Here is a 25,705-nt window from a genome sequence, read left to right as displayed (position 1 = left end):
TCTGACGTGATGGGAATTTGATCTTATAATTGTGAGTCTGAAAGTGAAGATAAAAGATTAATTCTTAGAGCACTTTGCCAAGTCCAGGATGATCTTTTTACCTATTTTCAAATATCTTTGGAAGTCTTGAGAATTAGTCAGTCAATAAAAAATGTTTATCCAGCACTGATCTGTGTGGTGTACTCTGCTTGGAACAGGGTACAGTGGGGTTGGGGTGGGGGGAAAGTAAGAAGGCAAGTATAAGTAATGGCCGTTGAAGAGTCTCAGAACAGTTTGGGAATCTGTGAATACACGAAAGGACATCTAACAGCACTGAGTCATTGATGTGCCCAATGACTGATAAAGACAATAAATACTGTGTGAGACAGGCAGGGTTTAATTTATTTTGTGGTCTGCTTTGATAAGAAAGATGCTGCCGAATCATTAGCCTGGCAATAAATAAAACTTTAAAAATGCCCTGCTACCAAGAGTTAAGACTCCAGGCTTCTCTCCTGAGTAATCGTCCAACTCCAGTCATCTGTCAGAGGGTAACAAACATGGCTGGAATTCAGAGGATCAGCCAGGTTTTTAAGAAGCAACAGAGTTCCAAGAACAAGATGGGAAGGTAAGCATAATGGTTTGAGTAATTGAAGTTGTGAGTGCAAGTCAAATTATATACCTTTTAGTAATTCCAAATAAGAACAAAATTTTATCTTTGTAAAATGGAATACAGACCAATCAAGAGAAAACTAGAAAAGAAATAATGTGTTTTAATTGCAGAATACAATTCAGGTCTTCAGATCTCTCTTTAACTCCCTGTTCTCCACTGTATTTCCTGCCTGCCATGAGAAAGCAATCCAAAGTATTGTCTGGATTGCAGATTTTTCATAGCCCATGGACACGACTACCGATACTACAGTTTGAGAGAGCTTCTGTGAGCTCAGAATAGAAGAAAAGGGGAACACTGAGGGTTTCCTCAGTTTGATGGGAATGTGCTCAGAGAAGGCTTCACGTGGTAAATGGCACTTTTCCTGGGATAAAAGTGAGGGTGAAGAACAGGAAGACTTTTTCCAGGCAGACAAATTGGTGCTGAGGCACTACAGGTAGCAGGAGATAAAGTATGAAGACTTGAAGTGCAGGGTTGTTTGCTGTGGCTCGGCTGTCATTCTGTTTAAAGGTGAATCAACCGTGAGTTACGGGGCTTCTTGCCAGAACTCCACTGCCTTGCAGTACCTTATGAGAGAGTAATGCTGTTTCCTTCTATATAAACTAAAAATCATTTTTCCAACCAAAAATCTGTGAAATGTGCAAAATATTTCTTTTTAAAGAAAGTAAAATAGAAAACAATAACCATACATGGTCTGTTTCTGAGTTTTTCTTATTAATTTTAACATCTTTATTGAGGCATAATTGACATTCTATAAAATTCCAATTATGAGTATGCAATTTAGTGACTCTAATGAATTTACAAAGTTGTGCAATCATCATTGCAATTTTTCTTCAGAACATTTCATAACCTCCAAAATGTTCCTTGGTGCCTGTTCGAAGTTCATTCTTGATCCTACTTTCAGTCCTTGACCACTGCTGATCTGTTTTTCTGTCTCTGTAAATTTCTTTTTCTAGACATTTCATATAAGCAGAGTCATACAATATGTGGTCTTTTGTGGCTGGCTTCTTTCCCTTAGCACAATGGTTTTGAGATTTATCCATGTTGTAACAGTTTTCAGTAGTTCTTGTCTTTTAAGTGTAAAATACTATCCACTGTATGGATACTCTGCATTTTGTTTATCCATTTAGTAGTTGATAGACATTTGGATTGTTTCCAGCATTTAATTATTATAAACAATGCTGCTAAAAGCATGTATTATATCTTTGAGTGAATATATGTCTTCATTTCTTTTGGTTAAATACCTAAGTGGAATGACTAGATCTTATGATCAGTATATATTTAACTTTTTAAGAAACGGCCAAACCATTTTACCAAGTGACTGTACCATTTTGCATTTTCACCAGCAATGCATGGAAGTTCCAGTTTAGCCACATCATTGCCAGGACTTCATGTTCTTAGTCTTTTTGTTTATAGACTTTCTATTGGGTGTATAGTGGTATCTCATTGTGGTTTAGTTTGCATTTCCTTAATGACTAATGATGTTCAGCATCTCTTCATGTACTCAATGAACATTCATGTATTTTCACTGGTGAAATCTTTATTCAAATCAATTGCCCATTTTTATTGGGTTGTTTGCTGCCTAATTATTGAGTTTTAAGTGTTCTTTCTATATTCTAGGTACCAATTATTTATCAAATATTTAATGTGTAAATACTTTCTCCTGCTTTCCAGTTTTTCTTTCCATTTTCTTAATGGATCTTTTGAGGCACACAATTTTAAAATTTTGCTGAAGTTCAAATAATTGAGGTTTTCTTACAAGGATCATGCTTTTGTGTGGTATCTAATAAATCTTTGCCTAATCTAAGCAAGATGTTCTCTTGTTTTTTTCTAGAAGTTTTATAGTTCTAGCTCTTAAATTTAGGTCTATGATCCAACTTGAGTTAATATTGGTAAATGATATGAGGTAAGGATCTAAGTTCATTTTTTAAAAGATGTAGACATCTATTTGCTGCAGCCTCATCTTTTAGAAACACCATCCTTTCCCAAATTGAATTGTCTTAGCATCTCAAAAATTCAATTGCCAAAAATGTAAGGATTTATTTATTGATTCTCAATTCTGTTCCATTGGTCTCTTTATTTTGGCTTTAGAGTAAGTGTTGAAATCAGGTTATGTAAGCCCTCAAATTTTGATCTTCTTTTTCAAAATTGTGTAGGCTTTTGTGGGTTCTTTGCATTTTCAATAAATTTTAGGACTACCATGTAAATTTCTATGTAAAAATCCTGTAAGATTTTTTAAGGATTGTATTGAATTTTTCTATCAATTTAAGGGGTAATTGCCATGTTAACGATATTGAATCTTCCATTCCATGAGTATTGAATGTCTATCCATTTATTTTGATCTTATTTAATATCTCTAAACAGTGTTTGAAGTTATAGATGTATAAGTATTGTGCCTCTCCGTAATATTTATTCCTATTTGAATATTTTTTTATTCTATTTGAAGTTACTGTAAATGGACTTGTTTTCTGAATTTTATTTTTGGATTGTTTGTTGCCAGTGTATAGAAATACAATTTTTTGTGCGGTTTTATAACATTCTTATATTTGAATTTTAAAGATCTTCTCCAGAAACTTTTTTTAAATAAATGTTTTATTGGAGAAAAATAGAACCACTGCATACACAAGGAAAAAGAGCACAAAAATTCAAGTGACACAGAACAACAACTGAAAGTCACAGTTATTTAATATTGTTTGCAATTACTTTTCAATTTCTTAAGTAGCTCCCCTCAACTCGTTTTTTTAAACAGTTTTGCCCATTTTTCAGCTGAAACAGCATCAAATTTAAAAAAAATCAAGAGCCTCAGGGAAGGAAACTGCTTTCAAAATAGTGAAGGAGACATCAAGAGTCTTCTAACAAGACTGACTCTACCTAAAAATTGTTTCAAGTAGCTAGTGAGTCTTCTCCACACATTTCCAAGACCATGAATGATGAGTTAGAACACTGGTTAGATGGTCAAGGTATAAAGGGAGGCACAAAATAGCTGCATTTCCTCGTCAGATGAGTTCATGTAAGAAAACCAGGGAGGAGCTGAGAAAATATATCAATGCTGCTCAAAAAGAATTAGGAAGGAATTCTAAATACCGCATATAGCTAGACAACAGTATACAAGAAGATGCAATTAGAGAGAAACAGGCAACATTTTACAAATGGCTGGCCACAGGAGGTCTTTGAGAACTCAAGAAAACAGTCAATGGCAGACAAAAGAGTCAAAATCTCCTCAGTTGAAGGTTAGGACTTAGGTATTCTTCCTAATGGCTCTACATAGATGAGGAAAAAAATGTTTCAAAAAGCATTATAGTTCTGATTTTCAAAAAACAAAACCAAAATTTCTGCTTCTCTTCCAAGATCAATTCCCTTCAAAGCTTCAAGGGAAAACAAGCAAACACAATGAACAAAAGCATTGATGGTAGAAAAAAGCCTGGTACTCGAATTATCAATCTGAAGAATAACACTTTTGCTATTTTCTGTGTATGAACAATCCCAGGACATTCCTTGGAAAAGCAGCTGTCCAGTGGCTATTTGAGAACTCTTAACTTCAAGCAATTTTGTGAAGAAGAGGCTCAGTATGACACAGAATCTTTGTATCTCAGTTGTAGGAAGTTAGAATAAGGATGATAAAAAAAGCCTCATTTGCCAACAAAGAGGAAAGTTGAGATGCTTCCAAAAAACTCTGGCAGAGAAAACAGGAATGCTAAATCCTAGGAAGCCTGTAACAATCTACAACTGGTCCAAGTTAAAGACAAAACTGCTCAAATGTAGAGTCTAAGTTAAGTTGAAAACTAGTCGATGAATTTGTTCCTGTAATAATTTACAAAACATTTTAATTTTGGTCTCTTTGCATCTTCTTGTTGTATTCATTTTTAATATGAAGAAAGAGTTGGATTTTTCTCCCCTATGATATTCCTCTTGTACAACTGATCAGCAATTTTCTATTTCAGCTATTTTTACAAGTACCTGTTAATCATAATCAGCACAGTAAACTCAGGGCTAAACCATATACACACATCCCACACTCATAAATGGAAAATTTTAGGATGTATATTTACAAGATATCATCTAAGCAACTGTCCTCCTACTTGAAAACTTGCTTCCAAATAAATTAAAAAAAAAAAAATCCCTTTCAGTGTAACAGAACATTAACTAGTAAAGTATCAATAGCCATGACAACTTATTTTTCTTTTCAAGGGAAAATAAAAAAACAGGTGAACAACCAAGTGCACGGGTGGTTTTTCTATTTGATAAATACACCCAGAACTCGGTGCAGTAAATAAAGTTTGTGTTCAGTTTAAGTATCTTTAAATGATATTTTAAGCAAATAAACCTCTTGCTTCATAGTTAATCGTGTATAAGAATCCTCCTGCCACCCTCCCCACCTTTTTTTTAATAGCCATAGGGACTTCTTCCTCAGTTCCAAAGAGGAATTATGAAGAACAGATACTTTAAGAGTTTTCTCCACATCTTACTAAATAACATGCAAAGAGTTCAGAAACATTCTTCTTAAAGGTAAATATTACTCTTTGAATGGGCATGTTAACCACTAAAAAAGTCCATGCAACTATTTCCATTACACTGTTTCATTTGGTCATTGGTAGTATAAAAGTAGTTAAATAACAGGATCAACAGGTTAGTTTATCCACTGGCTACGGCATAAGACACCAAATGCTTAAGGGGCAACATTTTATGCAATACAGTTGTACTGATTTGGATTTTCTTTGTCTCTTTCCATGTAGTCCCAGTCAATAAAGGATTCAATTCTCTTCTTAAGATCAGCAGGCTTTACTGGAAACTTCGACTGGTTGTATACTTCTGAAACAAGGAGATTGTGACTAAGTGTCTTTCTCATCTTCATAATTCGAACAATTGCAGCATCAATTTGATACTGTCTTGAAATATTCTTTCTGTAGTGCTTGCTTGTTCTTCCACCATTTCTTTCATCTGGATTTGACTGATCTTTATCCTGAAAAGTTTGTGTTTAAAATCATCACTACAAATGAACTTATCACCATCTTCAATATTTTTGCCCTTTGACTGCAGTGTTCTCCCTAACTCTCATCCTCTATTCCAGCAGCCTGCTTGATCTCTTCTAAACTGAACTCCTCTCCCTCATTAAACATTAGCAGCACCAGTGTTTGGAAAAGAGAGACCTGGAGTTCTTTTTCACCCTCTTTAAATGAAAGCCAGTGCCCTTCGGGACGGAGGGCAGGAAAACGGGATAAAGGGGTAAGCTGTGTGAAGGTGCGCCGGACGAGACACGATTGTTTTTTTACATATCGATCTTGTATCCTTGACCTTGCAATTTTTGTTTATTTAGTTCTCAAGATTTTGTGGATTTCATAGGATTTTCTAATTACAGAAGAAAGCCATCTATGAATAAAGACATTTTTATTTTATTTTCCATCTGGGTGCATTTAATTTATTCTTACTTTTTGTTCTAATAGCACTAGTTAAAACCTCCAGTTCAATACTGAATAGAAGAGGCGAAAGCAGTCACTCTTGATTGTGCCCAGTCTTGGAGGGACAGCATACAGTCATTTACCCCTGAGTGAGATTTTAGTGTAGGATTTATAGATGTCCTTAAGGAAGTGCTGTTCTATCCCTTGTTTGTTGAACTTTTTATCATAAATAGATATTGTCAAATACATTTTCTACATTTATTGAAATGATCATTTAGTTTTTGCCCTTGTTACTATTGTGGTATATGAGCTCAATTGATTTGCAGATATTAAACCAATTTTGAATTCTTGGGAAAATCCCACTAGTTGATTGTGTATAATCCTTTTCAGATACACAAAATATTTGTTAGTATTTTGTTAAGGATTTTTGCGTTCATGAAGGATATTGATCCGTAGCTTTTTTTGTTGTTGTTTTCCCCTTGTGATGTCTTTCTCTTGGCTATCAGGGTAAAAGTAATACTGGCTCCATAAAATGAGGTGGGAAATCTCCTATTTTCTGAAAAAGTTTTTGAGGAATTGGTGTTCTTTTATTCTTGGAATATTTGGTAGAAGTCAACAGTGAAACTCTCAGGACTTGGGCTTATCATCATGAAAAGATATTTAATTATTAATTCATTTTATAACATTGTTACAGATCTATTTAGGTTTTTATGCCTTCTTTAGTCACATTTTGTAATTTGTGTTTTTCTAAGAAGTTATCATTTCATATACGTTGCCAAATTTGTTTGCATAATGTTGGTCATAATATCGCCTTATATTTATTCTCTTTAATTTCTGTAGTGTGGATAATGATGAACGTCTTTCATTCCTGCTTCTGACAATTTTTTTCCTTCTCTTGTTTAGTTATTTATAGCTTACCTAAAGATTTGGCAATATTGTTGAACTTTTCAGTGAGCCAACTTTTGGTTTCATTGATTTTCTCTTTTGTTTTTCTGCTTTCTCTTTCATTGATTTCTTCATTAAAGTTACCTCATTCCTTTCTTCTGCTTACCTTGGCTCAATTTTTGTATTCTTTTCTATTTTTAAGACGAAAGCTTCGGTTATTTGTTTGATACCCTTTTTACTGATATGGGCATCTACAGCTATTAGTTTATTTAGCTGTATCCCATAAATTTTGATATTTTTTTTTTCATTTAGTTCAAAGTATTTTCTAATTTTCCTCATGATTTCTTCTTTGATCGATAAGTTATTTAAAAGTACGTTGTTTAATTTCCAAATATTTTGGGATTTCAAAATCCTCAATTTCTTATTTTTAATTTAGCACCATTTTGCTCAGAGAATATTCTTTGTATGATTTCAATCCTTTTAAATTACAGACTTAAAAAAAAATTTACCTAGCATAAGAACAATTAGAATGACATTCCTGTGTTCTTGAAAGGAATGTGTATTTGGCAAACATTGGATGGAATGTTCTATATTTGCTATTTAGGTCAAGTTGGTTGATCATGTTGTTCAAGTCTTCTTTATTCTTGCTAATTTTCTGTCTATTCGCTCTGTTATTGAGAGTGGGGTATTGAAATCTCCAAATATAATTTTTATTTATTTTTATTAGAGAAATTATAGGTTTACAGAAAAATCATGAGAAAAGTACAGAATTCCCATGTTCCTCCCCTCACGCATGCAGTTTTCTTGATTATTAACAATTTGAATTAGTGTGGCATGTTTGTTACAATTGATGAAACAATATTATAATTATACAATTAACTGAAGTCCATAGTTTATACTAGAGTACACTGCTTGTATTATAAGGTTCTATGGCTTCTTAATTTTTTAATTCTGGTAGCATACATACAATCTAAAATTTTAATCACTTTCAAATATACAATTCAGTGGTGTTATTACATTCACAATATTATGCTACCATCACCACTATTCACTACCAACTATAATTTTTGAATTGTCCATTTCTCCTTTCAATTTTGTCAGGCTTGCTTTGTGTATTTTGGGGCTCTTGTTTGTAGGTGCATATATATTTAAGTATATTCTTCATATATATATATATTCTTAACATATTCACCCCTTATTCATTATGAAATATCCTTTTTCTCTAATAATAATTCTCATTTTAAAGTCTATTTTCTCTGATGTTAATGTTGCCATTCAGTTCTCTTATAGCTGCTGTTTGCACAGTACATCTGTTTCTGTTTGCTAAAGCTGCCAGAATGTAATATACCAGAAATGGTTTGGCTTTTAAAAATGGGTATCTATTAAGTTACAAGTTACAATTCTAAGGCCGTGAAAATGTCCAAATTAAGGCATCAACATAAGAATATCTTCTCTGAGAGGCTGCTGGCATCCAGTTACTCTGTAACATGGGAAGGCACATAGCAACATCTGCTGGTCCTTCTTTCCTGGTTCTGGTTTCAATCACTCTCTCAGCTCCTGTGGGTCCTTCTTGCTTCTCTGGGCATTACTCTCTCTCTGCTCTGTCTCCAAATGTCTCTGCCTTTTATCCTGTCATAAAGGAATACAGTAAAGGATTAAGACCTACCTTGAATGGGCTGGGTCACATCTCAATCGAAACAACCTAATCAAAAGGTACCATCCACAAGAATGGATTACAAGAACATGGTCTTTTCTGTGGGTATATAACTGCTCCAAACCAGCACAACATCTATTTCCATCTTTTTACGTTCAAGCTATTTATCTCTTCAAAGTGTATGTCTCTTATAGATAGCATATATATGGTTACTGGTTTTTTTGAACAGGTCTGACAATCTTTGTCTTTTTGTTGGGTTGTTAGACCACTCAAATTTAGTGTAATTACTGATATTGTTCAACTTATGGATTCTATTTTGCTATTTATTTTCATGTCTTCTGTCTTTTTTCTTCCTCAATTCCTCCATGACTATCTTCTTTCACTGTAAGTAAATATTTTACTCTACTATTTTTACACCTTTCTTGATTTTTTTTTGCTTTTTTTTTTGCATTATTTTCTTAATGGTTGCTCTAGGAATTAGAAAATGTAATCATTTTATGTTGAATGATTATCGTGCATCCTGTAATCCTGCTCATGTTTTTGGTTAGAAATGCTCACTGCCTCTATGTACAGTGTCCAAAGGAGTTATAGAATATTGTCTGCTAATAAGAAGGTTGTCCCAAGTCTCAGATCCTCATAATGAGAACATATCACTGGTTCCACTTCTGACATCCTATGCATACCTCAAGGACATGCACTTTTCTCATTTTTGTCCTTCAAGGTACTACTTCATAATAACTATCTTATTAATAGGACTTAAGTGAGGACTAATAAATAATAATCTCATTGCTAGGTAGAAAAGTCATAGATACCCAAATGAAGCTATCCTTCACATTTACAGATGTAATTATGGTTGCATTTATTACAGAATGAAAGAATACCCAGTTCTCACCAATATAATTATTCACTGGGATAATTCTCTGCCCATTCAGAGCTTTCATTGTAACTCTAACAACTACATGAGATTAAATAGACCTGACCTTGGAACAAATAAAACACTTCCAAGAATAACAACCTAATGGTAACACAAATCCTGCATTTATAATGGTTCCCATTTCGGTTTTGATTGGATTATTCAGTTATCATCTGACACTAACGCAGATACTGAGCCTTAATTTGGCAATTTGATATTTATTCTAATGAAACAGGCTCTGCCCAGGTTCATGGGGGCTCATTGGCATTACAACAGCTGGGCTGGTACATTTTTCTCCTCTAGTTCACACCATCATGGAACACACAGAGACTCATATGTGGTCAGCAGAGGAAATAGAAATGGCAGGTTTTCATCTATATCATTCTCCAACCTCACTGCATTTTTATTTTTCAAGGAACACCATTGTTCTAGTTTGCTAATGCTGCAGAATGCAAAACACCGGAGATGGACTGGCTTTTATAAAAAGGGGGTTTATTTGGCTACACAGTTACAGTCTTAAGGTCATAAAGTGTCCAAGGTAACACATCAGTAATCGGGTACCTTCACTGGAGGATGGCCAATGGCGTCCGGAAAAACTCTGTTAGCTGGGAAGGCACGTGGCTGGCGTCTGCTCCAAAGTTCTGGTTTCAAAATGGCTTTCTCCCAGGACATTCCTTTCTAGCAAGCTTGCTCCTCTTCAAAACGTCACTCACAGCTGCACTCAGTTCCTTCTCTTTGAGTCAGCTCATTTATATGGCTCCACTGATCAAGGCCCACCCTGAATGGGTGGGGCCATGCCTCCATGGAAATATCCCATCAGTTATCATCTACAGTTGGGTGGGGCGCATCTCCATGCAAACAACCTAATCCAAACGTTCCAACTTAATCCCCACTATTATGTCTGCCCCACAAGATTGCATCAAATAATATGGCTTTGGGGGACATAATACATTCAAACCAGCACAACCATGACTAAGTGCACAGCCCAAAACTTACTTATATAATGCTAATTACACAATGTACTACATATTGCATAAAAAGCCAGTTTATTAAAATTTAATTCTACATCCATTTAGCAACTACATTTATTGGATATTTTATAATCAATTATGCTTCTCTTTTTGTAGAAGCAAGATTATGGATTTTCAATAAATTGTGAGCAATTGCATTGATTACAGTTAAATTAAAAATCTAATCATGGCAGCATTAGATTTCACTGTTTCATTTCCTATCTCATCATAAAGACAGCAAAAGTCAATGTTTCCTAAACTAGTAACATGGAAATGTGTGTGTGTTTATATACGACAACTTTTTCCCTTTGATGAATAGTAAGCATTCTTACAAAAATCATATAAAAATATGTTTACCAGATTAAATTTTATTGCATTCTGTGTAGTACAGTAATTTTATTGGTAGCATCTTCTTTCACTGTGTGCGAAGTATATTGGTTGTGTATATTTAGCTAAAAGTGGCTATTTTCTGAGACAGTTGATCTCTGGATTAAAGGTTCTTTGATTTAGATTTTTTAGACAGTGTTTGCAAATGATTGCCTTAGATATGAGGTGTGGGAAATTAACTCATATTATGCACGAGAAGTACTAGGTTTACTGAACGTCTGACCACAGAAACTGCTCTCTGTGTACATCCTTCCAGAGTGGAAGTTCTCCACCAACAGAGCCTCTGCAGACTCGGATCTACAGATAATGGTCCAGGGTCAGATGTAATTCCAATTCTGTCAAGGTGTAGCTGTGTCATTTCCTCATAATATCTGGTTCTTAGGCTGGTTGCAAGCATTAAATGATGTAATGCACACGTGCTATAGACCATGCCTGGAACATAGTAGTGTTATTAGATAATATAACTATTGCATGTTATTAACAACTATTCAGGTTTACAGCCTTTCAATGGTTGCTTGATCTTTGTGGGTCTGCATCGCCTCATCCATAAAATGGGGTACTGAATTGAATGGCCTTTGATTTTATGATTTTCCTCTGAGCCAGAAAAAAGCAGCCCTTGACATACAGAAACTGACTTGAACTCATGGCTAGACTTCAGTGTTATTACAGACCCTCCCCCAAATTACCCAAGAAAAGCCAATTATATTGTGGTGATTTGCAGGTATATACCCCCAAAAAACACGTTCCTAACCTTAATCTATTCCTTTGGGTGTGATCCCATTGTAAGCAGAAACTTTGATGAGGTTACTTCAGATAAGGGGTGACCCAGTTTGGGACTTAATCCCATTACTGAAAGCCTCTATCATAAGGAATGTCACTGTTCTAGTTTGCTAATGCTGCTGGAATGGAAAACACCAGAAATGGATTGGCTTTTATAAAAGGGGGCTTATTTGGTTACACAGTTACAGTCTTAAGGCCATAAAGTGTCCAAGGTAATGCATCAACAATCAGGTACCTTCACTGGAGAATGGCCAATGGTGTCCAGAAAACCTCTGTTAGCCGGGAAGGCACGTGGCTGGCATCTGCTCCGAAGTCCTGGTTTCAAAATGGCTTTCTCCCAGGATGTTCCTCCCTAGGCTTCAACTCCTCAAAAATGTCACTCTTAGTTGCTCTTGGGGAGCTTGTCCTCTTTTAGCTTCTCCGGAGCAAAAGTCTGCTTTCAAAGGCCATCTCCAAAATGTCTCTGTAAGTTGAAGCTCCTCTCTCAGCTCCTGTGCATTCTTCAAAGTGTCCCTCTTGGCTATAGCAAGAGCTTACATAGTGCTCTAGTAAACTAATCAAGGCCCATGCTGAATGGGCGGGGTCACTCCTCCATGGAAACTGTCCTATCACCTACAGTTGGGTGGGTCACATCTCCATGGAAACAACCTAATCAAAAAGTTCCAACTAAATCAACACTAATATGTCTGCCCCCACAAGATTGCAACAAAGAACATTACTTTTTTCTGGGGGACATAGTATATACAAACCAGTCCAGTCACAGAGAGAGAAAAAATCCACGGAGAAGGAGCCAGAAACTGAAAGTCAGTGGAACCTGGGAGAGAAGAGAGAAGACAGGAGAAGCCACCGTGTGCACTGCCATGTGAAAGAGGAACCCAGGACCAAGGATCACTGGCAGCCAGCCCGAGAACACCAGGCTTTGGGAAGAGAGCATTGTCTTATTATGCCTTGATTTGGACTTCCTCTAATCTCAAAACTGTGAACCAGTAAATTCCCATTGATTAAGCCAACCATTGCCTGGTATTTGCTCTAGCAATGAGGAAACTAAAACACATATATTAGTTTATTTCTGACACCCTCTTGATGAAACATCCATGGTTCCCCATGGTGTGTATTCTCCCTTGTAACAATGAGAAATAAGCCTAATTTGTTCAACTATAGGTGTTTCTGGTTGTCTTTGGCTGAAGGACATTGACACTTTATAGGCAATTGCTCAGACATCATCTCATTTCTTCCCTATGAAGTCCTCCTGTCTGATGCCCAGTTGGACATGATCTTTAGCTATGTGGATATCTAGGCTCATCACCATCACAGCATTATTGACTTTGGTAGGGAAAGGAAGAAATCACAAATGACTCCAAACAGAACTAATGAAAAACCCTAAAATCAAAACTATAGGAAAAACATGCCAGAAAAATAATTTAATGCAAAGCCCAGGACTGTGGAGGTTGTTTGGACTTTTCAGGACTTCCACTTGCTCATGGCTGGAAGGGGGATGAGGCAGAAAAGTTCATAGCCTTCCCTCATCCTGCACCCCCTTTCCCCAGGAGGCCTTCCTCTGCCTTCCCTCTTCCCATATGTAGTCTTTTCCCTGAGTTCCTTCCTGGGGTCTCAGCCAGCACTGCTACTTCCTGGGCCAGTGTGGCAGGCACCAGAGGGGATGGGCCTCCTTCTGCCTGGGCTTGGACATCCTGAACACTTGGAGTCCTGCAGAGAAAGGAGGTCCTTGGGGCAGATAGGCAGATACCAGTGGGTGAGATGGAATGAGGGTGAAGGCAAGGTATCCACAAGAAATCCCAAGGTACAGGGGGTTGTAGAAGTGGGGGAGCGGGGAGCAGTGCAGCTCTCCAACAGATGGCAAAGCACTTTGGAAGCACAGGCAGCTTTCATGTCTGAACTCCCCAAAGAAACAAATACTTTGCTAGCCTTAGCAATAACAGTAAATAGAGTGGCTCCCTTCCCTTCCCATCCTGCTTCCCTTTATCATAGAGCACAAAGATTGCATAGCAGTCTGGTCAGAGCATCTATAGTTACTTTTCTTTGTCTTCAAAAGGATTTTCTAACTGTTTTATAGATGGCTCCCATTAGAGAGCCCTGGACTTGACAGTTTGCCCTCTGTCCTAGGACCTCAATACCATCCTGCCAGGTTCTTATCATTCAGTTAGATTCTATATTCTCTCACTAAACTTTGCTTGTTCTGGTCCTGCTGGGGAGTAAATGTAGAAGGGTGCAGAAGTGGACTCACATGAGGGGACTAGGAAGAGAGCTCCAGATGCCACGGCTACATATATTAGGGAAGTTTCCACGGTGGCTCCACTCAACTCCTCCAAGCCTCCTGGGGAAGCATCCCTTCCTCTGCATCCTTGACCCTGTCTCAGAAAGTTCCCATTTCTTCATGATTTTGGTAAGTTTTCTCAGGTTGCACTGCATGCTCTCAGTGCTCTGCCCATCACCCCTACTCTTTGTTCTTGCCCAACCTCCCAGCCTCCCCTTTGACTGACTGGTCCCTGTTCATCCTTGGAGATGCAGCTCAAAGGTATGTACTTCCCACTTTCCCAGGATCTTAGTCCTTGCTGCCTTGGAAGCCCTGAATTCCAAGTTTTGTCTCCACAGCTGTCTCAGCCCCAAATTTGGCTTGACCTCTTGGTCCCTCAGTGCTCATAACTGACCACTTTCTCCTTGAAGGGAAAGCAGTGGAGAATACTAGGGTCACAGCAGTTACTTCCACTTACTCTGGGTTTTAGGGTCTCAATTCCTAGAGGCCCTGTTTGCTCTCTGATTTTTAAACTTTATCCACTCTTCCTGTTTTTCTTGGATGGAAGGTTGGTCTCATAAAGCTACTCCATCCTACTTGAAAGAAGATGTCAACATCCAGAAAAATCCATATTGTTTTTCACAAGGGGACCCACTCCTGGAGCATAAGAGGCTGTGTCTTTCAAAGTTATTTGCAAGCATCAGAAGTTCTCCCTAATTTGATCATAAAAGGAACATATTAAGGAAAGGTCATTTTACATAACACTATTTGAAGAAAGGCTGAAAACCTTCCATTGGTTTGATTTTTAAGTCACTTCCCTCAAGACACAGATTCCAAGGAGAGCATCTCATTGCTTTGCCTTGTCTGGGTGGAGTGTGGGGTCCTGTGATTGATATTCCCAGATAGATGAAAGCCATTGGATATGGTAAATTGAAGTGTTATCGAAAGAACAGGTTCATGGGTACTTTTCAGATCATAACACACCTACCCACAGTGAAAGGGGAATCATCACCAAAGCAAAGTACTTCTCAAAATTATGGGCAATTACCTTTACGATGCATTGTGTTTGGTTGGAAAATACCTTAATGGATGCAGAGGAAGAAGCTAAGAACCAGGTTGCTCTGGGGTGGGTAGCTAAGGTTCTTTGGACTCATTCTGTTTTCCTTCCCCTATTACCTCTAGCAGATTCTGTGGTCTGGAGGTGAGGATGTGTTTTTCTAATTGCGTTCTCGGTAGTGTCTCGGGACTCACAATAGATGCTGCAACAAATAGTTAGGAAACTCATCAAGGGGTGGTTATAATCAACCGCTAATCATCAGAACCAGAAGGTTCACATGGTAAAAACTTTAATACTATGCATCTCTACATATAATTACATGCCACTAGAATCTATATCTACACATAAAATGAGTAAATGAGTTAGAAATATTTACATAACTTTCCCCATCAATATGGAATCAAACTAGCAGTGGGTTTCCCCTGAGTCCTTTCATTTTTAGGTCCTCTTGTGTTCCTTGTATAGGGATGTGACTCACTGAACATTTTTATAGATGAGAATATTGATCACTTTTATTATAAATGGCATTCTATAAATAAAGTGGAAATAATTCTCACCTATTCTGTTCTCATTTCCAATTTAATTTAAGGTGCATTACTAGTGGGAACTCTTGGCTTTTATTTAAACCTGTAATCTGTAGCCTGCTTTGTGGGTTAAAAATTTTGCAGTTAACCCCTCTTACACCAAAAGGTAAATATACATCTGAATCCCCACGTGAAACTGGAAACTTTACAGATAATGTCCTTATTGTCTTGAACAGTGTTGGAATTTTATCGGATTTTCCAACACTGTTCCAAACAATTAAGATTGATGTGCCCTAGTTTCTTACTAAGCAATTGCCAGAATTGTACTCTCCCTAATAAAGAGGAATCTGACGCTTGTGGGAAGCAGTATCGTTGTCATGAATCTAGCTTAATAACATTATAACAGTTCCAGAAACATTTAAACCCTACTTTTAAGGTGATTAAATATACATTCCCTGAGCACAGAAAGGCAGGAGACTCCTTGCTCTTCTCCCTGATCCCCTCTGTAGCTCAGAAGGACCATAAAGTGTCACTCCAGGGGTCTGAGGTCCAATCCGAAACCCTGTCCTCTCTTAGGCTCATCAAAGCACAGCACTTGCTTAAAAAGGTCCTTCTATCCTTGTGCTTACAGATTTCTTATGAACATCCTGGAAACTCAGACCTATAAGCCATGTTAAAAAAAAAAAATTTCATTCCATGGGTGGGTTGGTGCTCAATACTCTATGTATCCACTGAGCTCTGCAATTAAATTACATCTTTTAGGACTGTGGATGAGAATGCAAACTCAGGACTTAAAAGTCCTAAGGGAGACAGAACCATTCAGACAACAAATGCAAGCTTACTTATTCTACTCAGAATTTCAATCTAAATCATTATTGTAGGAATTTGGAGATATGATTTTATCTCTCTTCCTAAGTGGGGAGAGCCTTGTTTTTCCAGCTATGTTTATGCATAAGAACAGTAACAAACGCTGTATGGGCACTTTCCATACATTAACCCACAGAACGTTGTATGCATTCATTCACGGAAGCTACACAAGGTCGATACTATCATTTTCCTCATAAAAATATATATATGTTCTTGTGAAGCCCTGACAGCTATTTTATTTTGTTTTTGTTAATATTAAACAGCTTTGGAACTTGGCTTTTCTTGAGCAACCGCAAGGAATCTGTGAGAAAGAGATTCATTATGATATGATAGGATCAGATAATGTCTTGGTTGATAAATAGGAAATAATTCCCAGGCATGAGTCTAATCTGATGGTTACTTGTTTTACTTGCTTATGGAGTTTACATGGTAATTTTGCACTGTAACATTTTGGAAAATCACTGGACAACTGCAGGAATAATTTTGTTTACAGTTTAATATGGAATTACCAGAAGAGAGGATAAAGCTATACTGGAGAATATTTTAGGACCATGCTTAATTTTCTTAATTCTAAATTTCCATCATCTTCGCTTGAATTTGCTGCCTCTATATTTGTTTTGGATTAAAATTCCTGGTCTTTATGCACAGACCCTGTAGATCCAAATAATAAATTAAAATAGCCATTTGAGAGGGCAGAAGCTAAGTCTACAGTTTTGCCTGGTGCCTCTGAAATGCGTATTTTCTGGCACACATCAATTAGGTCTATGTAACCAAGTGTTTTTAAACATCAGGCAAAATATAATTGTTTGATTTACTGCTTATTCAAACAGAATAAGATAGAAGAGAGAGGAAAACCAAGAACTGTGATTACTGGTTACCAAAAGACCCAAATCGAAGCATTCTTTAAAAAAATAATAATATGATGTCAATCCCATTTTTTCCCTCATTCTCAAGAATGAATACAGCTCCAGGCAGATTGTTGATGACTTCACATCTCATTTAATACTCAAAAATATAATGTAAGAAATATCATTTCCCTCATTCTAGAAATGTGTAGTCTGAGTCGAAGAACAGTAAGTAGCTGTGATAGCCTCACAGGTCATACTGGCTGGGAGCACGGAATTGAACCTGGCCTTCTGGAGCTAGAGACCCAAGGCTTAACTTCTTAGTCATAACCACACACTATCTCACAATAGAGGTTTCCAAGTTATATACCTCAACTTAATGATTAGTGTCAGGGGGCTTTTTACAGAAAGTCATCTTTCAACATTACTGTTAATTCATGTGTTATTCATCTTATATTCGATAAACCGTTCAAGAATGCTTACTACCAATAAGGCAAAAGAGAGTAAGACAGAGTTGCTGCCATCAAAAAGAAGATAGACCAGTGGGGAACCTGATATATACACAGTCTAATTAGGAAACCATGGAGAAAGCAAGCAAACACACACACACACACACACACACACACACACACACACACACTCACACATGCACACACACACCCAGCAGTTATAGAGAGTTCCAGAGAAGGAAGGGACTGGGTAATCCTAACATTATTTCCATCTGGGTTGAATAAAGGTTTCAGGAGGAGGCAACATTGATCTGTACACATAGATGTGAAAAGAGGTTTATTCTAGTCCCAATTCATAGGGCAGAGATTTGGAACAGGGTCCATGTAAGAGGAATGATGAATAGGTTGTTTGGCTGGATGCAGGATGGGTGGGTGGGTTGTGGGGCTGCTGTAGAGGATTGAAAGAAATTAAGCCTACAATAGCCAAAAGGATAGTACATGGGAATTCTGTATTTTATGCATGATTGTTCTGTAAACCCAAAACTTCTTTTAAAGAGAGAAAGAAAGAAAGAAATAGATGGAATGGAAACCTCCTCAACAGCAAAAAAGTAATTTAGCCAACAACAGCCAAAAGAGATAAATAACGCAAGTGTCCATCATCAGATGAATCGATCAATAAAATATGGTGTATCCATACAATGGAATACTATTCAGCCACAAAAAGGAATGAGGTACTAACAGATGCTACAACATGGATGAACCCTGAGGACATCACATTAAGTGAAATAAGTCACACAAGGGCAAATACACAAAGGATAAGTACTGTACGATTCCACTTGAATGAATTATCTAGAATAAGAAAATTCATAGATGGCAAGATTGGAAGCTCCCAGGGGCCAGGGGAGAAGGAAATGGGGAGCTATTGCCCAATGGGTACAGAGTTTCTGTTCAACATGATGAAAAAAATTTGGTAATAGATGGCAGTGATGCTTTCACCACATTGTGACTGTAATTGATGCTACTGAATTGTATATTTAAAAATAGTATATTTTATGTTTTATATAAATACATATAGCCACAAAAAAATTAAAACCCCTCCAAATTGTAAATCATGTTTGATTAATTATTGCTTTTGATATCTAATAAAGATAATACAAATTTTCTACAAGAGGAAACTGACCCTAAATACCATTTCCACAAATTCTTTTCATTAAAAAAGAAAGAGAAATTAAGCCTGAAGAGAGGCCCTGTGGGCAAATTTAGGATAGCCTTGAAAGGAAAAATGAGAAAATGGGAAGTCATTGAAGGATTTTATCACAAATTCATAATTTCTCACTTTAACCACACTTAAGTGTACAATTCAGTAGTATAAATTGCATTTACAACATTATGCTACTATCACTAAAACCCATTACCCCTACTTTTTCATCACTTTCAACAGAAACTCTTTACCCATTGAGCTATAACTCTCTCTTCTTGCTCCACACCTGGTAACCTACAGGCTCTGTCTTTATGAAGTTTGCTTCTTCTAGGTGATACGTATAAGTGAGACCATACAACATTTGTCCTTTTGTGTTTGGCTGATTTCGCTCAACATGATGTCTGCTAGGATCATCCATGTTGTAGCATGGATCAGAAATTCCTTCCTTTTTTACAGCTGTATAATATTCCTCTGAGTGTATATACCACATATTATTTCTCCACTCATCTTTTGATGGATACTTAGGTTGATTCCACCTTTTGGCTATTGTGAATAATGCTGCTATGAACTTTGGTGTACAGATACCTGTTTAAGTCACTGCTTTCAATTCTTTGGGGGTATACACCAAGAAGTGGGATTGCTGGGACATATAATAATTCTATTTTCAATTTTCTGAGGAACTGCCAAACTGATTTCCACAGTGTCTGTGCCATCTTACAATCCACCAGTAATATATAAGGATTCCTATTCCTAAGGAGAAGTTTTTCCTCTGGAGGAATGCAGAATACTGTGCATAACATAATTAGCAGGGGAAGAAGGATAGTGGTCAGTATTTTACAGTGCCCTGTGTGTTCCAGGTAATCTAATCATGACCAGCCACCATACTCAGGCACCGAATACAGAAGGTGAAAGTAAATGATCAAAGGCTTCTAAGTTCTTGCATGCCCATCCATCATAACAGGACGTGGTGGAGAAAACCGATGATCTTTTACCCATATTTAGTTAGATGGAAGCAGCTCAAAGCATTATTAACATTATGTATAACACAGATGTGGAAAAAAATCTCAGCTCTTTAAGGACAAAATTATGTCCTGTAGTTAACCATAACATTATTGGAACTTTAAATAGTGCATCACGTATTAAAGTTCTCAGTACATATGTACTTTGAGCAGCTCTAATAAAATATAACTAATACACCACATAATTCACCAATTTAAAGTATACAATCGAATGTTCTTTCATATATTCACAGGGTTATACAATCAACCATTATCAAAATCTAATTTTAGGATAGTTTTTTTTCTTAAGAAGAAACCCTGCATCCATTAGCAGTAACTCCCCAGTCTCCCTTTCTTCTAGCCCCTCAAACACACTAATCTACATTCTTTACTTTGGATTTGCCTGTTGTGGATATTTTGTACAGTTGGAATCAGACAATACATGGTCTTTTGAGACTGACTTCTTTAATTAAGCATAATTTTTCAAGGTTCATTCATGTTATAGCATGTATCAGTACTTCATCCCTTTTTGTTGCTGAAAAATGTTAAGATGTGTGGATATACTACATTTTGTTTATTCATTAATTAGTTGATGGACATTTGGGTTGTTTCCACTTTTAGGCCATTATGAATAATGCTATTCTGAACATTCACGTACAAGTTTTTGCATGGATATATGTTTACATTTCTCTTGATTATATTCCTAAGAATCGGCCTGTTGAGGCACATGGTAACTCTATGTCTGAATTTTTGAGAGACAGCCAGTTTTCCAAAGTGGCTGAACAATTTTAAAATTTCACCAGCAATGTATAAAAGTTCATTTTTTTCCCAGCACTTTATATTGTCTGTCTTTTTAATTATAGTCATCCTAGTGTGTGTGAAGTAGTATCTCATTGTGGTTTTGACTTGCATTTCCCAAATGACTAATGATGTTGATCACCTTTTCATGTCCCGTTTCTTGGCCATTTGTTTATCATCTTCGGAAAAATTCAGATTCCTTGCCCATTGTTAATTTTATTATTTGTCTCTTAGCAATTGAGTTTTAAGAGATCTTTATGTATTCTGAAAACAAGTACCTTATCAGTATATGATTTAAAAATATTTTCCTCCTTTCTGTGAGGTGTTTTTTCACTTTCCGTGGAGTTTCGTTTGATCCATACAAATTTTTAAAGTTGATGAAATCCAATTTGTCTATTTCCTCTTTTGTTTCTAGTGTCTTTGGTGTTATACCTAAGAAACCATTGCCTAGCCAAGATCACAAAGATTTACACTTACATATTTTTTTTAAGAATTTTATAGTTTAAACTCCTACATTTGGTTCTATCATTATTTTCAGTTAATTTTTTGTATATAGTGTGAATTAATGGTTTGACTTCATTCTTATGCATGTAGATATCCAGTTGTACCATTTGTTCAGCAGCATTTGTTGAAAAGATTATTCCTTCACCATTGAATTGTCTTGGCATCCTTTGATTGACCTGAGATACAAAGGTTTATTTCTGGACTCTCAATTCTCTCTCATAGATCGCATGCCAATCCTTAGGCCAGTATCAAATGGCCTTGAGTCCAGCAGCTTTGTGGTGAAATCAGGAAGCATGAGTCCTCCAATTCTGAACTTTCTTTTCAATATCATTTTGGCTATTTGGATTTACTTGAATCTCCATATAACTTTCAGGATCGGCTTCTCAATGTTTACAAAATGCTGGGGCTCAGCGTACATTTGCTCTATTTTAAACATTGAAAGATAATAATAACTGCCATTTACTGACTGTCTTATCATGATTGTTCACTCATTTATATTTAAATATGTTTTACTCTTCAACAGAAAAATGAAAATATAAAATGGGAGATATCATGTGAAAGTGAACTGGTTGAGGCAGGTTTGCCCCAAAAATGAGGCCCGTATTTCCATGGTAAGACGGGCAATTGAAGTTTAAGAAGGTGATAAATTAAAACACTTTGAAAAACATCCATAATGAGAGTTGAATTTAGCATTTGTAAACATCAACCCTGCTATACAAGCCTAGCATCTTTGAAATGATGCATCTTTCCTTCTATTTTTGTGGATTGGTCATGTGGTGGTGGACAATGATTACATATGCAAATGGTTGCTCAATACTGAGCTGACACCCGACACCATAAATAAAGGGACAAAAGGAAAGCTTGGTGCCCCCTCTTATGCAAGTGGGTTGTGGGTAACCCATAGATTACCTGGCAAACCCACCATAGATGGGATTGGCATTTTTAGAACAGGAATCAAGTCAGTTCCAAATTCATATAGCATTGGAACTACCGTACTTTATATCACTTGTATTTTAGATGAACTAAGGGGAGAGTGAACACAAGTTGGAGCCAATTTTAGAAAGCAAAGATAGGGAAATCATGTGATCCAGGCAGAACAAGACCAAACTGGTACCAGAAATAAATGTGATTCTCACTCCCTGGGGGAAGAGGCCCCGTTTTTTCATCTTTCCCTCCTTCAATTCTGATACTGGCAAATTGCAGTGTAGTTTTTAATTAGTACCTAATAAAATAAAAAAAACCCATCGGAATTGGAACTGACAGCTAATATACACAGTACCAACCAGACTTTTATTACAGCGCTCTTAGCCATGTATGATAAACAAAAGAAATGTCTTTTGAGCACATTTTGAAACTTAGAAACAGGGTTACAAGATATGACTTTATATCCTCAGAGAGAACTAATGCTTTTCAAGGAACCCATATGCAAATTCAGATAAGCAAGAGAAAGAGAAAGAGAGGAAATAGATGGATTATAAATATAAATGTAGGTATTGGCATTGGTATAGATATTGATATAGATACAGTTATCCATATAGACACACACATATATCCTACTGGTTCTGTTTCTATGGAGAACCCTGACTGATTCACCTCCCAAACCTTGTTCTCAGATTTGTAGTTTTCCTTTCTTCTGATTTAAATAGAAAAGTGAAAAACTCAGAGGAGAACTTCCAGAAGCTGCCACCTTCACGTTTACCTGCTTACCAGCATTTGCACCTGTCTATTGGGCATTCCCAACTTTTAATGAGATGAACTAACCATGCACTTATTTAAGGTCAAAGGTCCATTAATGATTCCTTCTCTCTCCTGAAATTTTTCACTTTCTCCTGGAACATTTCCACTAGCATTTTTTTCCAGTTTATTAATGCTGCTGTTATGCAAAATACCAGAAATGGATTGACTTTTATAAAGGGGGTTAATTTACAGTCTGAAGACCATGGAAATGTCCAAATTAAGGCATTAACACAAATATATGTTCATTGAAGGAAGGCCAATGGTGTCCGGAAAACCTCTGTTAGATGAGAAATCATGTGGCTGGCATCTGTGGATTCCAGGTTTTGTTCCAGCTCCTCTGTCAGCTCCTGCCCTTTCTTCAAAATGTTGCTTTTGGGGTGTTTGATCCTCTCTTAGCTTCTCCAGAGCAAACACTGGGCTAGCATCCCCAAAGTGTCACAAAAGTCTGCTTTCAGTGGTCATCTCCAAAATGTTCCTTTCAGCTGCTCTCCAAAATGTCATTCCCAGCTGCTGTGAGGGCCTTCTGTTTGTGAGCTCTTTTATAGGACTCCAGTGATTAAATCAAGACCCACCCTATGGGTGGGGTCCACATCTCCATGGAAATAATTCAATCAAAGGATTCCAAACTAATCAACACTAACGTGTCTGTCCCCACAAGATTGCATCAAAGAGCATGGCGTTTCGGGGGACATAATACATCCAAACCAGCACAGCATTCAAACATTTTATTGTATTTCCCTCTTACAATAATTAAATAAAACCCTTCTTTTGGCCCAATTCCCTCTGCCAACTAGTGGTCCAAGAGTTGGTTGTATGTACTGTCTCCAAATCATCTCCATCCATATTTTCTTAAACCCACTCCATGAGATATTTGACACTCCGACAAAACTTCTCTTACCAGGTCACCAACCACCTTCGCATTGCTAAAGTCCATCATGGATTCTCAGTTTCCGTATTACCCATTTGATGCAACCATTACTCTGCCTTGAGGCACACTTCCCACTGGGCTTCCAGGACAACACCCACAAGACTTCTTAAGTGTTCTCACAACCTGACAGAGCAGACAACCCATGAGAGAAAGAAGGAGGAAGCAGCTGTAACTTTATTAGCTCAATCACACAATGTCACTTCCAACATATTTCATTCATTTGAATTGAGCCACTAAGATCAGCTCACAATCGGGGAGGGGAATTAGGCTCTACCTTGGGGCATGTCAAATCTTCCTGGACATATTTCAAAACCACGCATGCAGTGACTTGCAGTGAAGAGCTCAAACAAACTTAAGTTACTAAATCTAGAGTTATATAACCATTTTCATTATTCCCATGGTAGACATAAGAACTAATGGAGAAATGAGGGAGAAACAATTTGGAATGTCAAGATGGGATAAATTATATTTTAGTTGTGAAGTCAAGATTAGGAAATATCCCCAAAAGAATTTTCCATCAGAAAATTCATAACCCCAATCAGAGGGCTAGGAAATTCTTAATGTAAGACCTTTATTCTCTTAATATCCAAAAATGTTTTCACGTTATGTAGCAATATGTCAGCAAACAATCGTTCCATGTTATAATTATTTACCAGTGATATTATGGTTATTTACCATGCTTTGAATGGTCACATTGTCTAGCAAATGGCATCATGTTCTGTAAAATGTGCTCTTTATGTTTATTCACATGAAAACCAATCATTTATCATTTGTGTGAAAAATGGGGCTGTCACGTTGGAGTATGAACAGAGAGCAAAAATCAGATAGTTAGAAATTCCATTTCCTTGGGCCAATTTAATCACACAACATGCCACACTACTTTTCCTTTATTAAAACAACAAATGCTAAACTGCCAAATGTCACAAAATAATCCCATTGTCTCTTTGGAATCACTGATGTCCTTGATGCTCTGGAGGATTTAAAATCATGGCCAAATAATAGAGAATCTTGCAATAAACTTTTCTAAAGATAAATCAAATTAGGATAGTTCACTAGCTGGTACTGTGAGACTGATTCCTTTAGGGTCATACTGCCTGGGTTCTAAGGAAATAGAAATTAATCAGAAGAAAAATAGTCAATTCTCCCCCACACCCCATGGCACGTGCCCCAACCTGTCCTCCCCTGTTAGGACACATGAACTACCTACGCCTCCCTTAGGGCCAGTGCTCCTGATAATGCATGTGACCTCATTGGTAATCCTTCCTCACAATCTACATCAAGTTTTCCCTCTAATGTATCTGCAGGAATACAGACATGCAGCCACCTCTGCTCTCGTCTCCCCACTTTCTCCTTTAGCTCTGTCCTATTTCCCTGTTTGACTCCTTCCTTAACAGCAAAATTTCTAGGAGGAATTGTCCAGACTTGCTGTTCTAGTCATTCTCCTCTTATTTTCCCTTGAACCAAACCCAATCAGTCCTCTGAAACTACTCTCATCAAGGTCACCAGTGACTCCTACACTACATTGCTAAGTCCAAAGTTCACTTACCAGGCCTCATCTTCCTATAATTACCAGCAACTTTTGTATCATTGAGCTCTCTCTACACTTAGATATATTATCCTAACTTGGATTACTGGATACCACATCTCTTTGCTCCCCCCCACTCACTGATCACTTCTTCTCTTCTTTGGGATGAATTCTCCAATTCTCCTCATCTCCATGACCACTTAAAGGACCCAGAGCTCAGGCCTTGGACCTCCCTTTTTTTTTTTTAATCATCACTCTTTACCTCAATGATTTCATCAAATTTCATGTCTCTAAATACCAACTCCATGCTAACAAATTCCAAATTTATATTTACAGTTTGGACAACT

At 37.0% G+C, this 25,705-nt stretch overlaps 1 pseudogene; it reads right to left on the bottom strand.

Annotated features, from left to right (window-relative positions):
- Positions 1–5,327: 5,327 nt before the first annotated feature.
- Positions 5,328–25,389, bottom strand: LOC119545135 (annotated as a pseudogene).
- Between the last annotated feature and the right edge of the window lie 316 nt (positions 25,390–25,705).

The sequence above is a fragment of the Choloepus didactylus genome, chromosome 10 (assembly GCF_015220235.1).
Source record: "Choloepus didactylus isolate mChoDid1 chromosome 10, mChoDid1.pri, whole genome shotgun sequence".
Classification (NCBI taxonomy): Eukaryota; Metazoa; Chordata; class Mammalia; order Pilosa; family Megalonychidae; genus Choloepus; species Choloepus didactylus.
The sequence above is the reverse complement of the archived record's forward strand: the minus strand, read 5'-3'. Positions and strand labels throughout refer to the sequence as shown.